Source organism: Mesocricetus auratus, unplaced genomic scaffold (assembly GCF_017639785.1).
Source record: "Mesocricetus auratus isolate SY011 unplaced genomic scaffold, BCM_Maur_2.0 Super-Scaffold_100028, whole genome shotgun sequence".
Classification (NCBI taxonomy): domain Eukaryota; kingdom Metazoa; phylum Chordata; class Mammalia; order Rodentia; family Cricetidae; genus Mesocricetus; species Mesocricetus auratus.
The window spans coordinates 25,173,986-25,196,442 of NW_024429209.1; the positions used below are offsets into that span (position 1 = coordinate 25,173,986).

General features: G+C 43.2%; 1 protein-coding gene across 5 annotated transcripts in view; it reads left to right on the plus strand.

Annotated features, from left to right (window-relative positions):
* The first annotated feature begins 5,114 nt into the window (after positions 1-5,114).
* The window catches only part of Myt1 (myelin transcription factor 1), a 64,499-nt gene continuing 47,156 nt past the window's right edge, over positions 5,115-22,457 (plus strand). For 4 of the 5 annotated variants that reach the window (XM_005074567.4, XM_040733059.1, XM_040733060.1 and 1 more), the window contains exon 1: positions 5,115-5,425. The gene's annotated coding sequence lies outside the window, so the exon portion shown is untranslated. Of the gene's footprint in view, positions 5,426-5,599; positions 5,889-22,457 lie in introns of those variants that run through there. The other variant, XM_040733058.1, reaches the window with a different exon arrangement.

Here is a 22,457-nt window from a genome sequence, read left to right on the forward strand (position 1 = left end):
TATGCAACCATGGCTAGGGACAGAGAGAATGAGGAAGCCTGACTGTCCATCACAGCACCTGTAGCTACCTATCCCCACTTTCCCCTACTCCCACAGTTTCTCTTCTGCTCCAATTCTCTATTAGCTATCAGCTGCTCCTGTTCCCCACTGTCCCCAATTTTACCTTTGCTGCCAACTTCCTTCCTGTTCCCTATAGCCCTAATTCTGCTTCCTCTCCTTTCCCTCCTTCCTCTTGTCCCCCATTTCACCTCAGCTCTCAATTTCCTCCCTTCTTCCTTGCCTACTCCCCTGTATCCCAATTTCTCCTCTGTCCCCACTGATCCCAACCCTCGTTTTTCCTCTTGACTCACATACCCATTATCTCAATTTTCTTCCTTCTCTCTCTCTACTTACCTCATTCTCCATTTCTTCCCTGATCCTAATTTCCTTCATGTCCTCTGTCCATGCTCTCTATTCTCTCCTGCCCCTACCTCTCCTTTTTTCCTTCCTGGAACTTCAGCAAACTTCAGCACTCCTCCTCACTCTCTTCTCTGAGTGATACGACATACCTTTGTTTATAGACCCATCCTTACTCTAGGCTCAGACCTGCAGCCTACGCCTAGCTTGTCATCATCCCTCTGTGACTAATAGGCATCTAGATATCCATAGAAAGCCATAAATCCACAACCCACAAACCCTAGGATCCTATGTGGCCTTCTCTTAACCTTTGTACCCTAGAGCCTCTGTTATCCTGGCCTTTCCCCTAGAGCTTCTTCCAGCTTGAGTGGAATCATTACCTCCTGCCTCCCTGAATCACTCCTGACTGTTCACTGCCTGCCCATTTTCCCTCATTTTGGATGTGGGCATTAAGTTTGCTTGAGGTCCCAGGGCGTGAGGGGCTGGCTCAGTCTGCACCTGCCTCCAGATCTCTGAACATCCCTCTTGTTTCACCCTCATTATAGACAGTGACCCTGAATAGAAGTGACCAGATTGGTCTTAGCCATAAGCTGGAAGAGAAGAGCTTAGGGATATCACCCTGGTGTCAATCTGGATAGTTGCTTCCTCAGTTTTGGGGAGCCTAGAGAGTATCAGTTGTGTCCAAGTTGATCATTCCAAAGGGTCTCAGTGGGCTATTCTGTACATAAGGTAATGTAGAGGACTCATCCCTGAAAAGGCCTGCTCCTTTTCAAAGTTGCTGACTTGTTCCCACTAGGCTGCAGGCTTCATCTAGTCTGACAGCCCAGTTCTAGCCACATCTCCTCTCTCACTGTTGGTTTTTAGTATGGGGAGGGGCTATCTTTGCCTTTCCTACTCCCCTGCTCTGGCCCTGCAGGCGGGGTCCATTGTCTGGGCCTGAAGCCCATTGTGTGTGGAAGGGCGCCTCATTGGCAGGCAGCCGGCATCAATTTGTGATTATGTGCTCTCAGTGTTGATTGGCTGGTCCTAGTCTGTGCTCCAAGGGTCCCGGGACACAGAAGTTTGTGCAGCAACTTTTTCCAGCATGAAGTGACTTGTATCCAGGCTCCAGAGAAGAGGTTCATCCATCTGGCCAGGATGACGCTCTGCGGGAGCTTCCTGGGTGCGTACCATCCCCAGTCCCTTGCACTTCTTTCCAGGCTGTTCATAATTCTGCTAGGATGCCCTTGCCAGTCCTCAGTGCTCTTTTCTAGGCAGCCGAGAAAGTGATAGACATGCATTCCTCTTGAATGCCAGCCAGGGACCCTGGGGACATCTTGGGTAGCTTTCATCAGAAGTGCTGACAGCACAGAGCCCTGTGAAAGCCACACAGCTTACCCTCGGTTGGAAGTGGGGTGGATGGTGGGTAGAGGGACTCCTTGTATTTACGTTTCTCTTTGGGTCTGCTGGCTGGCCAAATGAGGGAGAGGTATCAGCAGCCTTTGACCCAGGAGGCTGGGAAAGTGGTGGTGAAGTGTGACTTCTCATGTCTTTTGTGTGGATGGTGACATCTATACCAGTCTTCTTGTGACTGCCTCTGCTAGGCACATCCTAATCGCACTCACAGTTTCAGCGCATGAGTGTGCATGTGTGTGTGTGAGAGTCTCATAAACTGGTTGCCAAATGTTTGCGAGTGTGAGACAAGCACACAAAGTCAGCCTGGAGTGTGGGTAAAGTGGCTCCTGGTTTTGTTTGCTCCATCTGCCAGGGCCTGCCTGGGGCAGCGCCCCCCAGCCCTCAGCTGTTCTATACAATATTAATGCTGACCATCTCGGCTGCGCACACAACGCCCTAATTGTCGCCGGCAGCATTAAGGCAGGCGCCCATCTGCGGGAAGCTTTCAGAAGGAAACAAGAAAACCTCACCCCCAGCTGGTCACTGGAGAAGGTGGTGCCAATTACAGATGCAGAAAGTTTAGAACAAAATTACTTGAAAGAGTTTTTATGAAGCAAATGAACTGACACTTGGAATGTCTGTGTGCAGATTTGCACAAGTAATTACACCTTATTTGAAATGATCCTACCAGTTAAGCAACAATTAAGTCTGCTCTCCCAGTGCGCACAAAGCACTTTCCGAGTGAGCCTGCAGCAGTCATAGTTTGGCTTTTCAAACCTCCCCTTTTCTTCCTGTGAGAAGTCTGTGGACCCACCAACCAGCATAAACTGTTTACCTGTAGATCTTCCCAGACTTAAAATGGCACGTGCAACCTGCCTGCAGATTTTTACGAAATAAAGCTTAAAGGTACAGTGTGCTACTGAAAAATGTTTTTATGATCCTTAAAATTTCTGACAAAATTTAATTCTACGTAACGAAGAAAAGGTTTTAGATTATACCTTGATGTTGTCACAAGCAGGAGCTGTTTGGGCTGGGAGTATACTTTCGGAATTGCTCAGTCTTGCTAGGAGTACTGGCAACCTAGTGCACGCTCCAGGCTTGAGCGAGTTGAGAACAAAGGCCAGCTCCGGCGGGGGGGAGGGGGGGGGCGGTGCTGTCCAGAGTGCTGATCAGCCTGCGGCACGCCTCCACTCCCAAGATTTGTTGGCGAAACTCTCCACTCTGCTTGTTTTCTAGGACCCCCCCCCCACGCCTTATTCTCCCAACACTGTCAGACAAAGATCTTGAAACTTTCCTTCTCAAAACAACTTGAAAACCCTCTACAACTCTAACTTATCAGTAGGGCTGCCAGGCCTGGGTTCTGACTGGCTACTGATTTGAGATTTCCTTGCATATTCAAAGCGCAGCCTCAGGCAGGGTCTGGAGCATATTCTCGTCCACTGAGCTAAAACTTTTGAAGCCTATAGCTGCTCAAAGGTATAGGAGATGCTAACAAACCCAGGTTTGTGTAAAAACACTTTCCATTCCCTCAGAAAATGATGCCCCACAAGGATTTGTGTTGTTGTTGTTGTTGTACATATTGACTTCTCCCTTTTGTCTTCTCTGTTTTGTGTTATTTCTTAAGTTTGACTATCACAATATCTGAATTAAATGGCTTTCTGGGAGTCTTCAAAACTACTGGGTAGTAAGGTTAATTCAACATGGGCCCTCCCTTCTATCCCACCTTCTCCTTGGAACAATGGCACATAGTGCTACCCTGAGCCTGCATTCTGCCGATAAGACTTTAATAGAATTTCTGGACGCCAAAGGTTTGGGATGTAAAATATCCAGCTCTGACAGCTTGTTCAGAGGAGATAGAGGTGGCTTTTCAGGAGTGCTCTCAGCTGAATGTGTCCTTTTATGCTAATGGATATGAGTTCGTGAAAGAATAGGAAAATGGTGGGCAATCACTGTAGGAGTCTCAAATGTTCTCCCTGGGCTAATAAATATTTCATCTTGTTTGACCACTGCAGGCTTGTATTTATTTCCCTTTTGCTTGATCTAAATAAATGCTCTGTATGCATTTTGTATTTTACTTGTATGTATAAGAAATAACATACTTGATTTTTGGAATGAAGCTTTCTGGTTTATATATAATGTATAGAGAATGAACTACTTGTTAAAAATAATTGTTCACAAAAGAGAGGGTTCTGCTAACACTCCCCAAGGTTCTTACAACCTGCTCTCTGTGAGAAAGCTAATATTCTTGCTCTAGCTTATTCATACTTCTGGTGGCCCAAGCCTATCTGTGATAATCAAGCAGGATATTGTGTTCCTGAACAACTTGCCGGGAAACAATATTTGTTTTCTACTAAAACCTGAAATAACTTCTGAGCTATGAATTTTTGTTTTCTTGTTGTTGGTGGTGTCTTCTCAGGGTCTCAATTTAGATTTTATTCTTGTGTTTACCAGTGCAATTTCCAACACTGCGATTCTGCTTTGTCAGCCTGAGGAAGAGTTTTGGGGAAACAAACAAGAGCACCCTGGATGTCTCTTGAGGTTGTTCCTGTGTTCAGCCCTGAATGTGAGAAAAACCAAGAACTGGCAGATTAGGAAGTTGACAGGCAGGGTGTATTCCTAGTGTGTATGCTCCAGAGGCTTCTCTTCTTGGTGATTTTAGGATAGCTCCTTGCAGACGATGAATTTATGTTTTTAGCGTTAGGATATAAGTGCTTAGGAATTTTTTAGTACTCCTTGGTAGACCTTTAGAAATGAAAACATTAAGCAAAAAGAGAAAAGTTTACTAGTAGAAAAATATATTTTATGTCTGTTCATTGTTAGTATACTTTACTGTTTTAATCTTTGGCCTTAGATATCATTCATGAAAAAAAATCCAACTAAATTCCTGGTACTTCTGTATGCAGATGAGCCAATGTAACATTCTTAGTTTATTTGAGAAATAAATTCTGCAATCAGTTTTTTATGATGGGAGGTTGTATTCTTAACCACCAATAAATATTGTAAAGCACTTTCGCCAGAGCCGTGCTAACCCAGGGCATCTGTCATTCCGGTCGCTGCTATTAGGAATTATTGGACTGAACCACTGGCAGAGAAAGAAGAGGGGAGTGAACATGGTTGGCATAATGCTTCTTGATCTTTTGTGTGTTTTACATTTGAGAAAACCCAACCTTGCTCTATATTGATTATAGATCTATTTAGGCAGATATGGGCACCTTCTATTGATGAGGCTCAGAACAGTGTACAGGAAATCTACTGATTTGGAGCACCTCTCACCTTCAATTTGGCAGATCCATCTTTCTGATGTTATACTGTAAATTTATTTCACCTCAGAGAGTAAACAGATATATTGGAGCCCCAAGGGTTCATGGGTAGCGTATTTACAAAGGAGCCTCCTCCGCCAGCCCGTGCCACCGCTGCTAATGAGAGCGGTCATTAAGTAAATGAGACATCGCCTTTAGCTGGCTTAGGAGTTCGCACACTGAGGGGAGAAGATATTTAATTGAAACCCACACACAGGCTTCCCCACACGTGACTGCGGTGAGGGAGGCAGCTGCCTTCCCCTCCCCCGTCCTCCCCCCACACCCCCCATGTAAATTTCATGATTGCTTTCCGTGATGTCATTTTGAAAGAGGACAGACAATAGCTGTGGGGAAAGGTAAGTCAATGTTATGTTCTTTCGCTGACAAAGGCAGATACTCAGGGCTTAGCTTTTCCCCTTGGACAGAGACGGGGAGGGCTAGAGCAGAGAGGATTTCTAAGAAGGCTCTCTTTGCAGAAAAAGCAGGTTGGGGGATGTCTTTTTAAACTGTTCTGAAGGACAGGGCTTTCTTCTCCCGGTCCGCCTGGGCTCTGTGTTCCTCCTCTTTCTCTGTCCTTCCTGCATTTCTGAGATTCTCATGGATATGTTGTATGTCAGACAGAAAAGAAGACATTAGGGGAGGAGGACGTTGTGGATCAAGACAAGAAACTTTATCTGTATTTGTGGAAAAGGAACACAGATGTGCCTGGGCCATGGGACCCAGAAGCGCTGTGTCCAGGAAGGATGCTGACCCTATAAGCAGATCTATCTGAAGCAGGGACTTGAAGCTTGGCTGTTTCTTGTGGGACAAACATCCCAGGTACCCAGCAGAGACAGGGAGAGCATTTTGTCTCCCTGTCACATACTTCCAAACTTCAGGAGCAATACCCAAGGTGCATGTGTCTGTGGGATCCATGGGTAGCATTTGGTGTTTCTGTTCTTTTCAATTTCTCCTTGTGTGTGTTTGTTTATTTGGGGTGTATGTTTGTTTGTGGTGCCGGTGTAACAGAATTTTCGTATTTAAAAACAGGAACTCAGTTTGAGCTTTGAACACAGTGATGGCAGTATACACAAGTGTGCTCTGGAAGCATGAACTTGGCTCTGTTCATGAGATTTATATTCTTTATGAATCAGGAAAATAAGTGTAGGGAAGTTTGTATGTCAGTTCTGTGGCTGTTCATTGCCCGTTCCTTTGAGTCACAGAGGATTTCTTGTCTCAACATCACCTTTCAATCAGTGGACATCATTGTCTGGTAAAGTTGGTTGCTTAATTTCTGAAATAAACCTTATGAGAAGTGGCTTGAAGATTACATGTGTTTTGTCTTGAGGCATCGGACTGTGTAGCTTCAATTAATAATAATAATAATATATAATAAACAATAATGACTGTGACGGTTTTAATTGTTCTTTTGAGAGCAGGGAAGCATAAATTTTATTCCAATGTTTTAAAACAACAACAACAACAACTTAGTCCTGAGGATATCTCTGAGGCTAGTGGCCAAGTAAACAAAAACAGGAAGGTGCTGAGGTCAACTTGGGAGGGGAGCATCTAATTGGCACTAAGGGGATGTGCTAGTTCCTCTGAGGTGCCAACAGTGTGGGGTGTTGGACCCTTACCTGGCAAGCTGTGGAGGGCTCCCCTCAGCCCCAGTCCTTGCCTCTAAGACTCATTCCTATTGGCCTTTGGGTGTGATTATCACCTTAGTTCACATGGCTGTGTTAACTAACAATAAACAAAAGAGTGGAAAGCAAAGATTACTGTCTTATGCACCCAGTGGGATGCTGTTGTCAGTTGAGGCATGACCCTACCCCTCCCCAAGTTGTGTTCCTTGTGCAGAAGATAGCAGGTTAAAAAAAAAAAAAAAGAAGCAGCTTCATGGACTCTTTTGTAGGAAGGAAGGATACCTGATTCCCTTTAATGGTACTGAACTTCAAGGAATTTGTTGACCCATAAGGTTGAACAATTATATCCTTCAAGAGTTAAAGAATATGTAAGGCTTTTCATTCTGGATCAATGTGGTTTCCATACTCTTTGGAGTATAGAACCCAGATTTAGTCCTAGGAGTTCCTCCAGGACAGGGGACTGCTTCTGTCTGAAGAGCTACTGGGGGTATTGCCTGTAGGCCTTGGAGTAACCCCAGATTTTGTGCTATTGTCTTAAACTCTCAGGGGCTGCATGATGAAAGCCTGCAGCAAGAAGACCTTCCTCACTTTGGGAACTGCAAAGTTTTTCTGAGATGTCAGGAAGGACTGTCAGGGTATGCTGGCACGGAAGTACAGGCTTGACTGCTGCGGGTGACTGATTTGTACCATGCTAGTTGCAGGGTTGACCTGGTGTTGCCTGAACCTCTTCACTGCCTGTATTTGGAACCCTGATCCTCCTTTAGTTCTGGTTATCAAATGTGCAGATGATGATAAAGGTGATATAGTGTGTGAGCATGTGGCATGGGGGTAGAGGAGGCCAATGTTGGCAATGCAGAAACACTGGCTCAGAACTCAGCAGGCCATATCTGGCACGGCCTGGCCCAGCATTAGCTGGACTGCTTGGAATGCTGATTTGTATGACCCAGCCCTGGGTGAACACAATAGGCAAGGTGCCTACAGACTAACAAAGTGCCAGGAGGCTATTAGGCCTCCAATAGCTGCTCACTAGAGGCAAACAGATTGTTAGGGAATGAGCCCTTCCTGGATAAACTCATGTGAAGGGCACCTCTGCTTTTGAGAAATAGGTTGTTGAGGGTAGAGCAACTCTACTGCCTGGGCTGGAGGTAAAGGCAGCCAGAACACCTTGGTTAGCCCTGGACCCAGAGTGGCATGAGGCAGGGAGTTAAGAGTGGCATAGGAGGCTGCTTCTGGTGGTCCTGGCTTATAGGTACTCTGGGCACTGGTATATTACTCAGGTATCTTGTACTCTGCTATCCTAACCCTAGAAAACCAGTGCAGAGTCATTGTTTGTTGGCTTTTCTCTGTGGAACCCTGAGAAGATCCTTCTTTCTTCCCTCTATCGCTAGAAGCCTTGCCTTAGGACTGCTTTTCTGCTTTTCATTGAATTTATTCATGAGTAATCAAAAATTCATTGGTAGCCGGGTGGTGGTGGCATGTGCCTTTAGTCCCAGCACTCGGGAGGCAGAGGCAGGCAGATCTCTCTGAGTTTGAGGCCAGTCTGATCTACAGAGTGAGTGCCAGGACAAGCTCCAAAGCTACATAGAGAACCCTGTTTGGAAAAAAAAAAAGTTCATTGGTAATTAACTGGAATTTTGTGGTCTGAGTTTACAGGAAAAACATTTTTTGAAAGGGAAACATTAAGCCGGGCGTTGGTGGCGCACGCCTTTAATCCCAGCACTCGGGAGGCAGAGGCAGGAGGATCTCTGTGAGTTCGAGGCCAGCCTGGTCTACAAAGTGAGTTCCAGGACAGCCTCCAAAGCCACAGAGAAACCCTGTCTCGAAAAACCAAAAAAAAAAAAAAAAGAAAAAAAGAAAAAAAAAAAAAAGAAAGGGCAACATTAGAAGATTTTTGGGGGGGAAGATTTAGCTCAGCGGAAGAGCACTTGCTTAGCAAGCACAATGTCTTGGGTTTGGTGCTCAGCTCAAGGGGTGAGGGAAGGTGACTGAAGGGCTAGGTGTGTGGCTCAATTGTCAGAATGCTTGCCTAGCATGCATAAAGCCTTGGGTTTGATCCTCGGCACTGCATAACTGTACCCATACACCTGTGATCCCAGCACTTGGGAACTAGATACAGGAAGATCAGAAGTCTATGGTCATCCTTGACTTTATAGTAAAATTGAGTATAGGGTTATATGCGACACTGTTTCAAAAAAGAAAAATGCTGACTTTCTCTGAAAGGAAGAAAGTAGCTGCTGTTGCTACACCCCAGACTTTCTGCTCTTTTAAGACTCCATAGACTGTCTGCTGCTCAGCTAAGAGCAGGCTCTAGGGTTCCAGGTAGAAGGTGCTGTGATAGTCACTTTAGGTTCTTGCATATTTTGTCTTCTCTGTAGATGTGGAATTTCCCCAAATACCACTTAAAACTCAAACAAAACTGTGTGAGAGGATTTTTCACTTGAATGAAAATGTTTGATTTCAGGCCTCTGCCAAGCTAGTGTTTGTAGAAAAAAAAAACAGTTTAACTCACCTCTCCTTTTAGTTAATGCCTTTAGGAGTAAATGTGCATTTCTTGTAAGAAGACCAACTTCACATTGTTTCATCTTTTTTTCATTTAAAAAATTCAATGCAATTTTAATAAGAAGTAATAAATACAATCAGAAGACATTTTATTTTACTATTTAAAAATGTTTTATGTGTAAGGATGTTTTGCTTACTTGGATGTCTATGTTCCAATGCATGTCTAGTCTGTAGAGTTCAGAAAAGGGCATCAGATCCTGTAGTCCTTGAGCTACAGACAGTTGTGAGCTGCCAATGAGTGCAGGGAATTGAATCCCAGTCTTCTGGAAGAGCAGTCAGTGTTCTTAACTGCTGAGCCATCTCTCCAGCTCCTTATCTTTGGTTTTGAGAGATATGGTCCTTCTATGTAGCCCTATGTAAACACCTTGAACTCACAGAGATTTGTCTATTTCTACCTCCTGAGTGCTGAGATTAAAAGTGTGCACCACCATGCCTGGCTCAGAAGACATTTAACATGCTCAGTCAGAACATCTGTTTGGTCTGTATTAGGCCCACCTTTAGAAAGAGGAGTTTGTCAGATATAGTGTTGGGGTCTTATGGCACCCTTGATCTTCTGAGAGCCTCTGCCAAGTAGCTTGCCTAATCTTCAAGAATATGCTTTTGTATAGATGCACCCAGGGAGAATTGGGTACATTTGGGACTGTGGCCTGGGAACATTGCCTGTTCCAGGAGAGTGCAGGTAAACAGGTTTTTGGAGTGTTAGTGTGAACATGCAGAGGCCACCTAGGGTCACATTGAGCAAGATGGTTGGGTAAGGTGGGAATCATGTCATATGATCAAGGTGTGAGTAAGAGGAATGTGGTCTGAGTTGCTGTCAGCTTGCTTGTGTGCCTGGCCCCCAACCTGGTGTTATTTAGTACTGTGTAGAATGGGTATGAACTCAAATCGGTATTGATCAAGAGTTAGAATTCAACTTTTCCCATAGAACCCCTGAAGGTTTTGGGAGCTGTGAATTAGTGCAGAGGGCTATGATTTGGGGATCTGGTAGACTTATTGTTAACCCCTCATACTAGACATCCTTCTCTTTGCCAGTCAGTTGCTCAAGAGATAAGGCTTGTGGAAGGTTTGACATATTTGTGTTTTCTCCAAACTTGCTGTTGGCATCTGCACTGAGCACTGTGTATCCAGTTTGGAAAATTAGTAGCCACTTTCCATAATGATAAGCCTAAAAATTTGCAGTGGGCTGCTGCTGAGTCTATAGAGATGTCACCTTAGGGCACGATGGTAAGGCTGTGGGCAGGATGCAGCTGCCTGGGCTTGCATTTCTTTAGCCGAATTTGAGCAGGAATCTTAAAAATTAGAGGAACTGGGATGGAAGGAAGAAAATGGGGTTATTTTTAAAACTATCACCTCCTAGGTCTTAAAGTCAAGGGAGAGAAGAGATAGAGCCTGCTCCTTTCTGAGCTAGACTGCTTGATCAGGAGAGTTTCCAGTATTCATGGGTAAGAATGCCAGACTTAATACAGTTGCCTATTTGATCTTAGAGCCAGGATATACTCTGAGGAATTCCCAGACTAGCATGTGTAGTTCTGAACTCAACAGGCCTCTCTGTCCTGCAGAAAAGAGCAGGGACTATAGTTGGCCTCAGAGTTCACACAGCAAGTCCATTTTTTGCTTGGTTTTAAAAGGTGTTTCTGGTCATGACTCAGTGAGGTCAGTTATCAGCCTGGTCATCTACCACCTGCTTTTCTAACCTAACCAACTCTTCAAGGGAAACTGCAGGCATTTCCCCTTGTGTTGTCCACAGCCCTTGGCCTGGCCTAATCAAGATATCAATCAGGAATGAGCCTTGAAGTGCCTCTGAACAAGTTGATTGTACTTGTTTCTTCCTCCTAGCTTCTCCTTTAGCACATTTCCTGATGCCCTAAGTGGCTTTTGGGAGTCACTTCTTTCTAGAATCTCCACCTTTACTGTTTTAGGTGGGTTTTGTATGGTGACTTTTGAGGCTCCAAGAGCATCTTGAGTTCTCTCCAGCCCAGTGCAGAGCTGAGTGGCGCTCTGCTTGCCTGAGTGGGTCAGAATAGTCATAGGGGTGTCTCAGAACTTTGTTGGGGCTGAGACCTGGCCACGTGGCAGTGCCACTATCACAGCCACTGATGGGTAAAAGCAGTGTGACATTGTCTATTTGGGACACTGCTGCCTGGGTTGGACATCCTTCTCTGCTGGCAGCCTCCAATGACAGGCCGCCTGAAGAGCCAGTCCTGTGATTTGGTTTGAAAAGTCATTATTACTGTAGAGCAGCTTAGCTGTTGTTTTTGCAGCACTGGTAAGGTTAAAAGAAATAATGATAATAATATAAGAAAGACTCAGCCATAGTAACTGCCTGAAACATGCTATTTGCATTTTTAAGGAAACACTTCTTTGAGACAGCCTGGGTGAAAGGTCACTATTTGCATATAAATGAAAAAGAAAGTGTGTGATGTTGGAAGTTACATCTGTATTATTTTCTCAGCAGTGAGCTGCTGTTGGAGAGATTAGGGGACATGGCTTGCATTTGGCTTTTATTGAATAGAGAAAGTACCAGAGAGGCTGATTTAGAAGCAAAATAATGAGAGAAATGTGCAAAGCTATAGAATTCCCGACTCCCCTGCCCCCACCTCTCTCTCCTCTCATTTTCACCTAAACTCAGCAAAAGCAGGTCTGTCTGCTTCATTCAGCAAGTCTTCATTCTACTCTCTGGATTCCAGGTTTATTAAAAAAAAAAAAAGAATCAGGAAAGAAAAAGAGCAAAATTTGCCCTGGTTTTTCTCTCAGCCCTGTTGGTTTCCTGCTAAAAGCTATTTTGTTCCTGGACCTGTCCACTCCTACCTACCAAGGCTAGGGCCAAAAACACTTATTGCAACCATCCTCTTCCAGGGTTGGGAGGGTTGTGGAGGAAAGGGTTGCCGTTTTGGAGCTCCAGGGACTCCAGCAGGGATGAGGAGGAGACAAGGGTCCAAAAGAGTTTGTATATGTGAAAGCAGCCATGCAACCTCTATGAAATCTTCGGTTTTTAGGATTCCATCCGCTTCTTATACTTTCTGGTCTGTGGGTGATTTCTGGATTTTTACTAGGCCACAAGCAGAGTTCCAAGCAACAATTCAAAAAAAGACCAGAGGAGCTGGGCCTGTGCAGAAGATTTATGAGTTTGAGGTCAATGTTTTGGGGGGCAAAGAAGGACCTCCACAGAAAGCAGGTACTTAAGGGGTTGGGTTGTGCCTAAAGACTCCACTGGTCCTGTTTCAACCTTACTTCTCCACAGAGGACTCTACTGATCACTGTTAAATTATTTTTCATAACCATGTTATTTAAAATTTTGTTTGTTTTTGAAACAATTTAAAACCCATAAGATTGTTTCAAGTATAGAAGAAATAAGCTATTTCTTCTGACCTCTTTGAGAGTATGCTTCTAGGGATGCTTTCAGGGAAGATCCCCCCCCCCCATTACTTTTGCTGGCTTAGTTTTCCAGCCCTTGAGGGGTGTGCTGGATCCTAGTGCCCTACCTTGGTCATTTTGAAATGGGAATGACTTCTATAATATGTCTTCCATGATGGTGAGCCTTTTGAAGAACACTGGAAGAACGCCCTTCAATTTGGGTTTGTTTGACATTGCCTGTGATTGAACTAGGTTACATAGGAACACCAAAGTGAAATTCCTCTCTCTTTGTCTGACTCTTGTGTTCCTTGTTCTGACATGCCAACTTTACACTCATTCTGACAGGCCATCCCAGTATGTCCCCAATGTCACTGTTTTCCTTCTGCAATTAATTAGTATTTTGAAGGAAGAAGCATTTAGACACTATGGAGGCAGCCTCTTCCTTTGGACTCTCAGTTTGATAATTTTTGTCATTGTTTTGTTTTTAAAGATTTATTAATTTTCCAGTCGTTAGTGGCTCATGCCTTTAATTCCAGTACTTGGGAGGCAGATGTTTGTGAGTTCGAAGCTAGTCTGGTCTACAGAGTAAGTTCCAGGACAGGCTCCAAGGCAAATCAGAGAAACCCTGTCTCAAAAAACTAAAAATATTATTAATTTATATATTTTATGAATATGAGTGTTTTATCTGCATGTATATCTGCACACTAGAAGAGGGCATCAGAACCTCTCGAAATACAGTTATAGATGGTTGTGAACAAATATGTGAGTTCTGGGAATTGAACTCAGGACCTCAGGAGGAGCAGCAAGTGCTCTTAATCACTAATCTACCTCTTCAGTCACCTCTCCAAACCCCTTAGTTTGTTAACTTTTAAGGACATATGTATAATTTCATCAGCCTCCCTTTGATGCTCAGGTCATTCCTGATTGGCCAGTGCATTCTCCTTACCTCCCCACTGTTTTCCGTGTTCTTTTTTCTTGCTCTATACCCAGAGTATTGTGCTGGAGAATAGAGACTAGCCTGTGGCCCCAGTGCTGGGTTCATCTTAGTAACCCCCAGTAAATGTTAGGGTTAGGTCATTGTCTTTTGGGCCTTCCTAGGGTCCTAAGAAATTGTTCCCCAAAGTCTACAGTGAGCTGTGGCTGGCTCTGTGGCCTTTGTATTATTTATTATTTAACTTGATTTTTCCTTCTTACCTTTCTTTGCTTTGCCTTAAGCCTGGATAGTAAGGAGAGGAAGATGAAGGATTGAGATAAAAGGTAGGAAGTTTTTCACCTTTAGAATAGCAAAGTATAGCCTTATACCTAACTCTAGGGCTCAGCTGCCCAGCCTTGCTCTGCAGAACCACTTCAGAATGGCTTGGGAGGCTACCTCTTCAGGCGAGGGACTGCATAGGCAGGTGCAGAGATACTGATGTATGCCTGGTTGATCATCAGGGATGATGGTCCAACCTTTTCTGCTCAGATACAGATTAACTACTAATGGACCCTGACACTGCTCTGGCAGAAGTAGGAGAGCATCTCATTTGTAACTATCTGGGTCATGGAACTTCCTGGCTTGCAGAAGCAGCCGTCTCCCTTGGCTCATGTTGACTGCATGGAGTTACAACTGTCCCTGGGCAAGGAACAAGATAAGCAGGCTTCACCTGCTCACTGTGGCCCATCCCACACTATGTCTATGTAATCATCTTTCCCCTGAATCCCTAGTCCAGCATTTCCTTGGTCATTATGGACTAAGATGAATCTGGACATAAGTTCTCAGACTTTTGCATGGTACAGCAGTCCCCAGAGGTAGGCCCCAAGTTGTTGGCATGCTTCCAAGACCTGGGACTCACACACCTATGGAAGGAAGCTTATTTTTTTCTGGGCAGTCCCTATTGTTACAATGTTATTTTTTTAAAAAAAGATTTTTTATTTGTATTTATTTATTTATTTATTTTTTGGTTTTAGGAGACAGGGTTTCTCTGTATTGTTTTGGAGGCTGTCGGTCCAGCCCAGCCTCGAACTCACAGAGATCCGCCTGCCTCTGCCTCCTGAGTGCTGGGATCAAAGGCTTGCACCACCAACGCCCGGCTTTTATTTGTATTTTATGTGTAAGCTTTTATGTGTGTGTCTCATGTGCATGCCTGGTACCTGCAGAGGACAGAAGAGGATTTCGGACCCACCTGGAATAGGGTTAGGGATGACTATGAGCTTCCATGTGGGCAATGGGAACACTACCTGGATCCTTTGCGAGATCAGCAAGTGATCTTCACCGATGAACTGTCTGTCCAGCACCCAGAATCTCTTTTTTTTTTAAATGTAAACATCCACATAATAATTCTATTGAAGTAAATCTAGAATCTTCTCCCTAGGTGACCTCATACTGAAATTTGAATCTTTACCCTATCTTTCAGTTCACCCCGTAAGGTGCTGGCATGACTTTCTTTCATAGTTATTATTCTCAGGGGTCTGGGAGCACATAAGACTCTGTAAATGGTGTCTTTCTCTCCTGACCAGGTAGAAGGCCAGTGTTTATCAGCCTATCTCCTACTGTGGGTCTACCTTAAGATTGTATATGTGTGTAAGTCTTTCGTGGGACACTTGTATGCATCATTGACTTTTTATTATTATTTATTACAATTTTTAAAATTAGAAACAAATTTGCTTCACATATCAATCCCAGCTCCCTCTTCCTCCCCTCCTTCCACACCCCCCTACCAGCCCCACCAGCCTCCCACCCCTTCTCCACAGGGCCTAGGCCTTCCCACATCACTGACTTTTTATTTATTTATTTATTTATTTATTTATTTATTGGTTTTTATGATGCCTGGCCATCACTGACTTTTTAAAAAAGCAGTTTTACTGGAATCTAATTTTGTTTTTGTTTTTGTTTTTCAAGATAGGATTTCTCTGTGCAGTCCTGGCTGTCCTGGAACTTACTCTGTCGACCAGGATGGCCTCAAACTCAGAGGTCCACCTTCCTCTGCCTCCTGAGTGCTGTGATATTAACATATTTATAGAGTTGTGCATCCAACACTACAATCTAATTTTAGAACACTTTTTATTTATCCCAAAAAGAAACCTTTTAGCATAAGTGGTTATTCTTGTTTACCCCTCTCCTTTTAGTCTCAGGCGACTAAGGGCCTGTTTTCTGAATCTATGGACTTGCCTGTTCTGGACGTGTGTGTGTGTGTGTGTGTGTGTGTGTGTGTGTGTGTGTGTGTGTGGACTTCTTTTACTGATAATGTTTAAAAGATTTGCCCACATAACTGCACCATTCTTTTTTATTGACAAATGCTATGTGATCATATTTTGCATTATTTGTTTCTCTTGGGTAAATATTGTCTTCATCACTGTTCTATTGCTGTGAAGAGGCACCATGACGAAGGCAACTCTTATGAAGAAAACATTTAATTTGGTGCTTGCTTGCAGTTTTAGAGATTAAGCACATTATCATCACAGCAAGGAGCATTCAGGCAGGTGCTAGAGTAGTAGCTACATCATGATCTGTAGGCAAAGAAGGAGGGTCTAGGCCTGCCATGGGCTTTTGAAACCTCAAATCCCACCCCAGTGACACATTTCCTTCAACATATCTCTTAATCTTTCTAATCCTTTCAAATAGTGCCACTCCCTGGTGATTAAGCATTCAAATATAGGAGCCTATGGTGGCTATTCTTATTCAAACCACCACAGATATCTAGATATCTAGGAATAGAATTGTTGGGTTAGATGGTAACCCAACAATCTTATAATTGGGGTTGGAGAGATGGCTCAGCAATTAGAGCACTTGTTACTCTTGCAAAGAACCTAGGTTAGGTTCCTAGAACCCACATAATAGCTTGTAACCATTCCTAACTCAAGTTACAGGGACTCTGATGCCCTCTTCTGAACTCTGTGGCCACTAGGCATGTACAGGGGCACTATCACACAATCAGGTAAAACACTCATACACATAAGATAAAAAAATAAATCTTAAAGAAAACATCTTGAGAATTGCCAGAATGTTTTCAAAGTGACAGCTATTAGCAACAATGGAGATTCCAGTTTCTATAGCTCATAACTCATACTTTGTAATGAGTACTCTTCCCGCCAGCCTGGTCCCAGAGCCGTGTCAGTACCAAATGAACACGCAGGACGCTATATTAATTATGAAGCTGTTGGCCGTTTGCTATGGTTTCTTGTTGGCTAGCTCTGATTTAATTATTAACCCATAACTGCTAATCTGAGTATTTCCACGTGGTCTTCTCTTACTGGAGAAAGGGTCTGGACCTTTTACTCCTCTAGTGTCCTACATGGTGACTGACTGTGCCTCCATTTCCCAGATTCCTCCAACCCTCCTAGTCCCACCTATCTTGCTTCTCTACTTGCCAACAGTGCTTTATTTATCAACCAATAAGACAAACATATACACAGAAGGACTTTCCCCATCAGTACTTGTCTGGTTTTAAATTTGTTCTAACCATCTTAGTGAGAGTGAAGGGATAGCCTCACAGTTGATTTGCATTTAACTCAGGACTAGATGTTTAGGACTTTTTATATGTATATTATCCACTTATATATTGTCTTTGGAATATTTTCTTTTCAAATTCTTTGAGTTTTTAAGTGGTCCATTTGTCTTAGAATTGTAAGAGTTTTTATTCTCAGCACAAATCCTTTATCAAATATATGATTTGTAGACATCTTTTTGCAGTATGGGAGAATTTTATCGACAATACTATTTGAAGATAAATGTTATAAACATTGATGAAGCCTGTCTTAATTAGAGTTTTTATTGTTCTGATAAAACACCATGACCAAAAGTAGGTTGGGAAGAAAGGGTTTGTTTCATCTTACAACTCTTCAGGTTACATCCCATCACTAGAAAGTCAGGGCAGAAACCCTAAACAGGAACCAGGAGTTAAGAACTGAAACAGAGGCCGTGGAAGATTTCTGCTTACTGGTTTGCTCTCCATGGTTTGCTCAGTCTGCTTTCTTATATAGCCCAGGACCACTTGCTCAGAGATGGTACCATCCACAATGGGCTGGGCCCTTACACATCAATCACTAATTAAGAAAATACTCCACAGGCTTGCCTACCTGCTAGTATTATAGAAACATGTTCTCACTTGTGGTTTCCTCTCAGATTACATTAGTTTATGTCAAGTTGACAAAAAAAAAACTAGTCAGGAAAAAGTCCAATATATTTCAATTAAATTTTGTTTTGTTTTGGAGGCTGTCCTGGAACTTGTTCTATAAACCAGGCTGGCCTCAAACTCACAGAGATCTGCCTACCTCTGCCTCCGTGAGTACTGGGATTAAAGGCGTGCACCACCAACGCCCGACTAAGTTTTTATTTATTTTTATTTTGTCTTCATGTGTCTGTGCAGCTGGTTCATGCAGTACTTTCAGAGGCTACAAGAGGACATCAGATCCTCTGTAACTGAAGTTACAGATGGTTATTAGCTGCCATGTGGAACCCAGATGCTTTGCAAGAATAGCAAGTAATCTTAGCCATTGAGTCATCTCTTCAGACCTTTATAATTTTTTTTTTGAGACTTGGTTTTCCTATGTAGCCTAGGCTGGCCTTGAACTTGTGATCCTCCTGCCTCAGCCTTCATAGTGTTGGGATAAAAGTATGTGCCACCATGGATGATTTTGGCTTATTACTTTGGTAATAAATAAACCATTGTTTAATCCAAAGTTAAAAGAGTTTTCTTTTAGGGTTTCTAAATATTTTAGTCTTATAAATAGATCTGTGATATATTGAGTTGCATTTGTTTTGCACTAAAGGAGGTCTAACTTCACTCTTTTGGATGACAGTTGTCTTAGTACATTTGCTAAAAAGATTATTCTTCCCTCTAAATTATTCAAGCATCGTTATTGAGTATCTACTGATCAGAATACAAAGTTTACTTTTGTATCTTTGAGTCTATCTCATTTATTTACAAGTCCATTCTGTGGGGATACTATATTATCTTGTTAACACTAGTCTTATGGTAAGTTTTGAAATAGGGAAGTGTGAGGTCTCCACATTTTTTCTTTAAACATTCGTTTTGGCTATTCCATATTCCCTGAAATTCCATGTGAATTTTATATTAATTTTGTCAATTTTTACAAACAAACTAACAAAATACCATTTGGAGAGATCAGAAGTAGTCCCAGTGAGATCCAGAGAGCTTTGGTCACATGAGCAGCAGCAGATTTTTATTGCCGGAGGTGGGGGTGGCCGGTGAGGTAGAAGAGGGCTTTTGAAGTCTGCCTGGGAGACCAGGAGAAGCTGACCAGGCAGGAGCACCACACACGCCATTGGAGGCAGACAGTCTCTGGGAAGGATGTGACAGGGAGAGGAGTGAGGTCCAGACCAACTGTGCTTTATATATTCTCCTGTCTCAGCCTGATGAAGAGTGGAAAAAGAAAAAGGTTCAGTGCTTTAGAGGAATGAGTGGCAGTGATATTTCTAAGATTACCCCAATTGATAGTCAGATGGACGGATGTACTCATCTGGGAGTCAAGTCCTCCAACAGGCGATGGAAGGGTCAAAAGGGTTTTCTTAAAGAGAGGGTTCCCTTAATAGGTTGCCCCAGTGAATCTGTTGTGGTCCCCAGAGGAACAAGCTCCAAAGGTGACTTGCCTTGAGTCAAGGTGATCCAGGACAAATCAAGGAGGTCTTGTTTTTCATGAGGTTGTACAGTGGGTTACTACAGTCCAAGACCTGAGACAGGAACCAGCAGGTCAGTTTTTGTGCTCTTCCTGGAATGCTGCTCCTAGGCCTGGGTCTACAGGACAGCTGAGTAGAAGGGTGTGGGTCCCATCATCCAGAGGATAACTGGGATGTGTTTGTGTTATGAAGTTTTCCTCGCTTGTATTGGAAGTCTTGTGAAGGATAACTGCCTTCCCCGTGGCTCAGGCTAAGCAGACCCTGATTACTTTGCTGAGTTTGTTTGTTCCAGAGAGCCCCGTAAATCTGTGGATCTGGGACTCCTGTGGGACAAACACAGAGGTCATGGTTAGCATGGAGGGCTAAAGGTCTCCAACAGAGTTTATAATGAACACCCTACCCTGGCCACAGGGTGCTGTTTTCTGATATGGAGGCTGTTTACATAGAGGAATAGGATTCTGATGAGCTCATCAGAGACCTGAGAGTCCCCAAAATGGTCTTGCTTAACCAAAACCTCTTTCTCAGTCTGATAGTAAATGTGGTGATGGTGCCAATACCAATTCTGCCCTCAAGCATCACTAAAGTCTCTTCCAAATGTTTTTCAATCTCCAAATAACTACTCCCACTTTGCGTACAAAGTTGTTAAGTATTAGAGGGCAAGGTGACCCTAGTGTCAGGTCAGCATGAGCTATGGGCTGCTTGGTGGTACCACTGTGAATCTGCGGAAAGCATAACTGCTGGTCTCCACACTCTTGGGCAGGGTTCTCCTCAGATTAGTTGGTCCTGCATGCTGTTTGACTTAGTGTGGAATGTGGATTTTATAGAGTCTAGACAATAGTCTAAGGGCATAGCATGTAGTCCATATGTAAGTCCCAGTTTGGATAAAGGGGCCATAGCAGAACCTCACACTGCTAACATTGTTGCAAGAAACTTCCTGGACAAAGGAAGCAAAATTGTGTCATACTGGTTTCAGGTCCTTTTATACGAAGTTCTAACCTGTGTGTCAAGCATTTCGCTGAACTGTGTGCTCTGTTTCTAGGGGGTATGAGGAAAGGCCTATGTTCTTCTCTTATTCTGAGATGCTTAATGGCTTTGTTACCACTGATAAATTAGAGCCACCCTTTAGGGAGTGGATGCTTTTAAGATCTTGGTACTTTGCTGTGCAGATGTGGTGACTTAAAACAGTGGTGGTTCTTGGGCTAAAAGTGGTGGAGAATACCAAGGGGCTTATTTCCAAATTTTTAGGAATGATGAGGTTGGAGAAATGCAGTGCATCATTTGTCTGCCATCACATAGAACATTGGAAGTCCTTTTTCAGATACGTATGCAGGTCATGTCTGTTATCTTTTGAGAAGCAGAAGAGACCCATAGGAGAAGCCTCAGAGTAGGTAGCTTCTTGGTACTTTTCATAGTATAGACCTTAAGTACTTTGCTCCAATTGTCATTGAGCCATTACCCAGTCACCTCACATGTTTGTGTATGTTACTATAACAAATAATTCTGATTTAACCTCATGAACAATCCAGTGAACAGGCTTCTGTAGCATCTTTCCTGGGACACATATTCAGAATCAGAACCCTAAGCACTTCACAGTCACCTAGTTCCTAATGGTTCAGTGGGAACACATGATAACCCTTATATGCCAGTGCCCATAAAGAGTACCTAATAGCTGGTACAATTCTTGACTGTTCACATATGGAATATTTCAACTATATATTCTTCCCAACAGGGCAAGGCTGCCTGGCCTCTTCTACATGGGTCCCATTCTTAGACACCTCATGTTGTTGGAGGCAGTTGCCTAGTTGTGCTCTGAGTGCCCAAGTGTTAGTTTACAGTTCCTGATATAAGGCTCAAGACTACATACATACATACATATATACATACATACATACACACACACACACACACACACACACACACACACACACACACACACCCCTATGGGCAGGTATTCCTGCACTAAAAGGTATCTGATACCTACTCAGTGATGATGACCATTAATCTCCTTCTATAGATGGGACCCAAGACCTTGAATTGTGGGAAAGATCCTGAAACTCACTCCTTTATGGTCAAGTGAAGCCTGTCCTCAGCATATCCATATATGGGACTCACAGTTCAAGGAGAGGAAAGCATATAGTAGGTACATGCAGGATATGCCAAGTCCTATAGGCTCATAGTTCCTTGGAAGACCTTGTACTTTGGCAGCTACATCCTTCTTTTCTTGGCTCATGAAGGAAATCTGAACTCTTTAAGGGGGCAGAGATATTTACAAGGAAGAAGAGGATGCTCTGGTTAAGATACAGTGTGACTGGGGTCAAGAGGTAGAATTCTGGATGAAAATAACTTTGGGTATGCACACCACCAAAAATATGTGGTGATTGTGGGGAAAATAATGTCTATGATAGCATTACTCGATCTGCCTTTAGATAAATTTAAACATACTTCCAAAGAAAAGAAGAATGTTGAAATATTCATTTCCTGTTTTTATTGTTGGTTACTAATGACCTTCCTTTGAAACTCTGCAGCATAAAAAGCAGGTTGTCATGGAGACAGGGAATAATGTTCAGGGGAATAGGTATACAATGCATTTCTTTGTCATGTCCAGCTGATATATTCAGCTTCTGCTTAGATGTGTGAATTTATGTGAATTATGAGAATTAAATATTAACTGTAGTCATTGAGTTGGAGAGAAGTAGAAACCAGGAGGAGAAAAGACACCGAAAAAGGCAATGAAGACTGATGGGACCCAGGGCTCCTTGTACAAGGCAGTGTTATCAGAGCTGATCAGGCCCACTAGATAGACCTCACTTTCCTCAGTCAGAATGCTCTTGAGAAGTTGAAAGACATAATGTGTGCTTATTAAGCAAATGAATCTGAGTTGCACATTTTTGGGGATAATAATAGATGCAGTTATGATTGAGAAGTTACTCATTCATTGGTCAGCTAATTTTCAAAGTTCCTCAATCCCAGCTTTTTTTCAAGGTAGTTCTCATATTCACACTAGTGCCCTTGTTTGGAATAGCCATGTATATGGACATCTACACTTTGTGACACATGTGCAGAATAGCCATCAAAGGTAGAACTTCTGCTTCCAAAGCATAGGGTTTCTTTTTTTCCCCTGGAACAACCATGAGCCACGAATTTGTTTATCTTTCTGATAGATTTCAGAGACTGTATAAATGCTACTTTAAAAACTATCCTGCATTTTTGTCTTTATCTTCTTGGATCTGCCTGGCT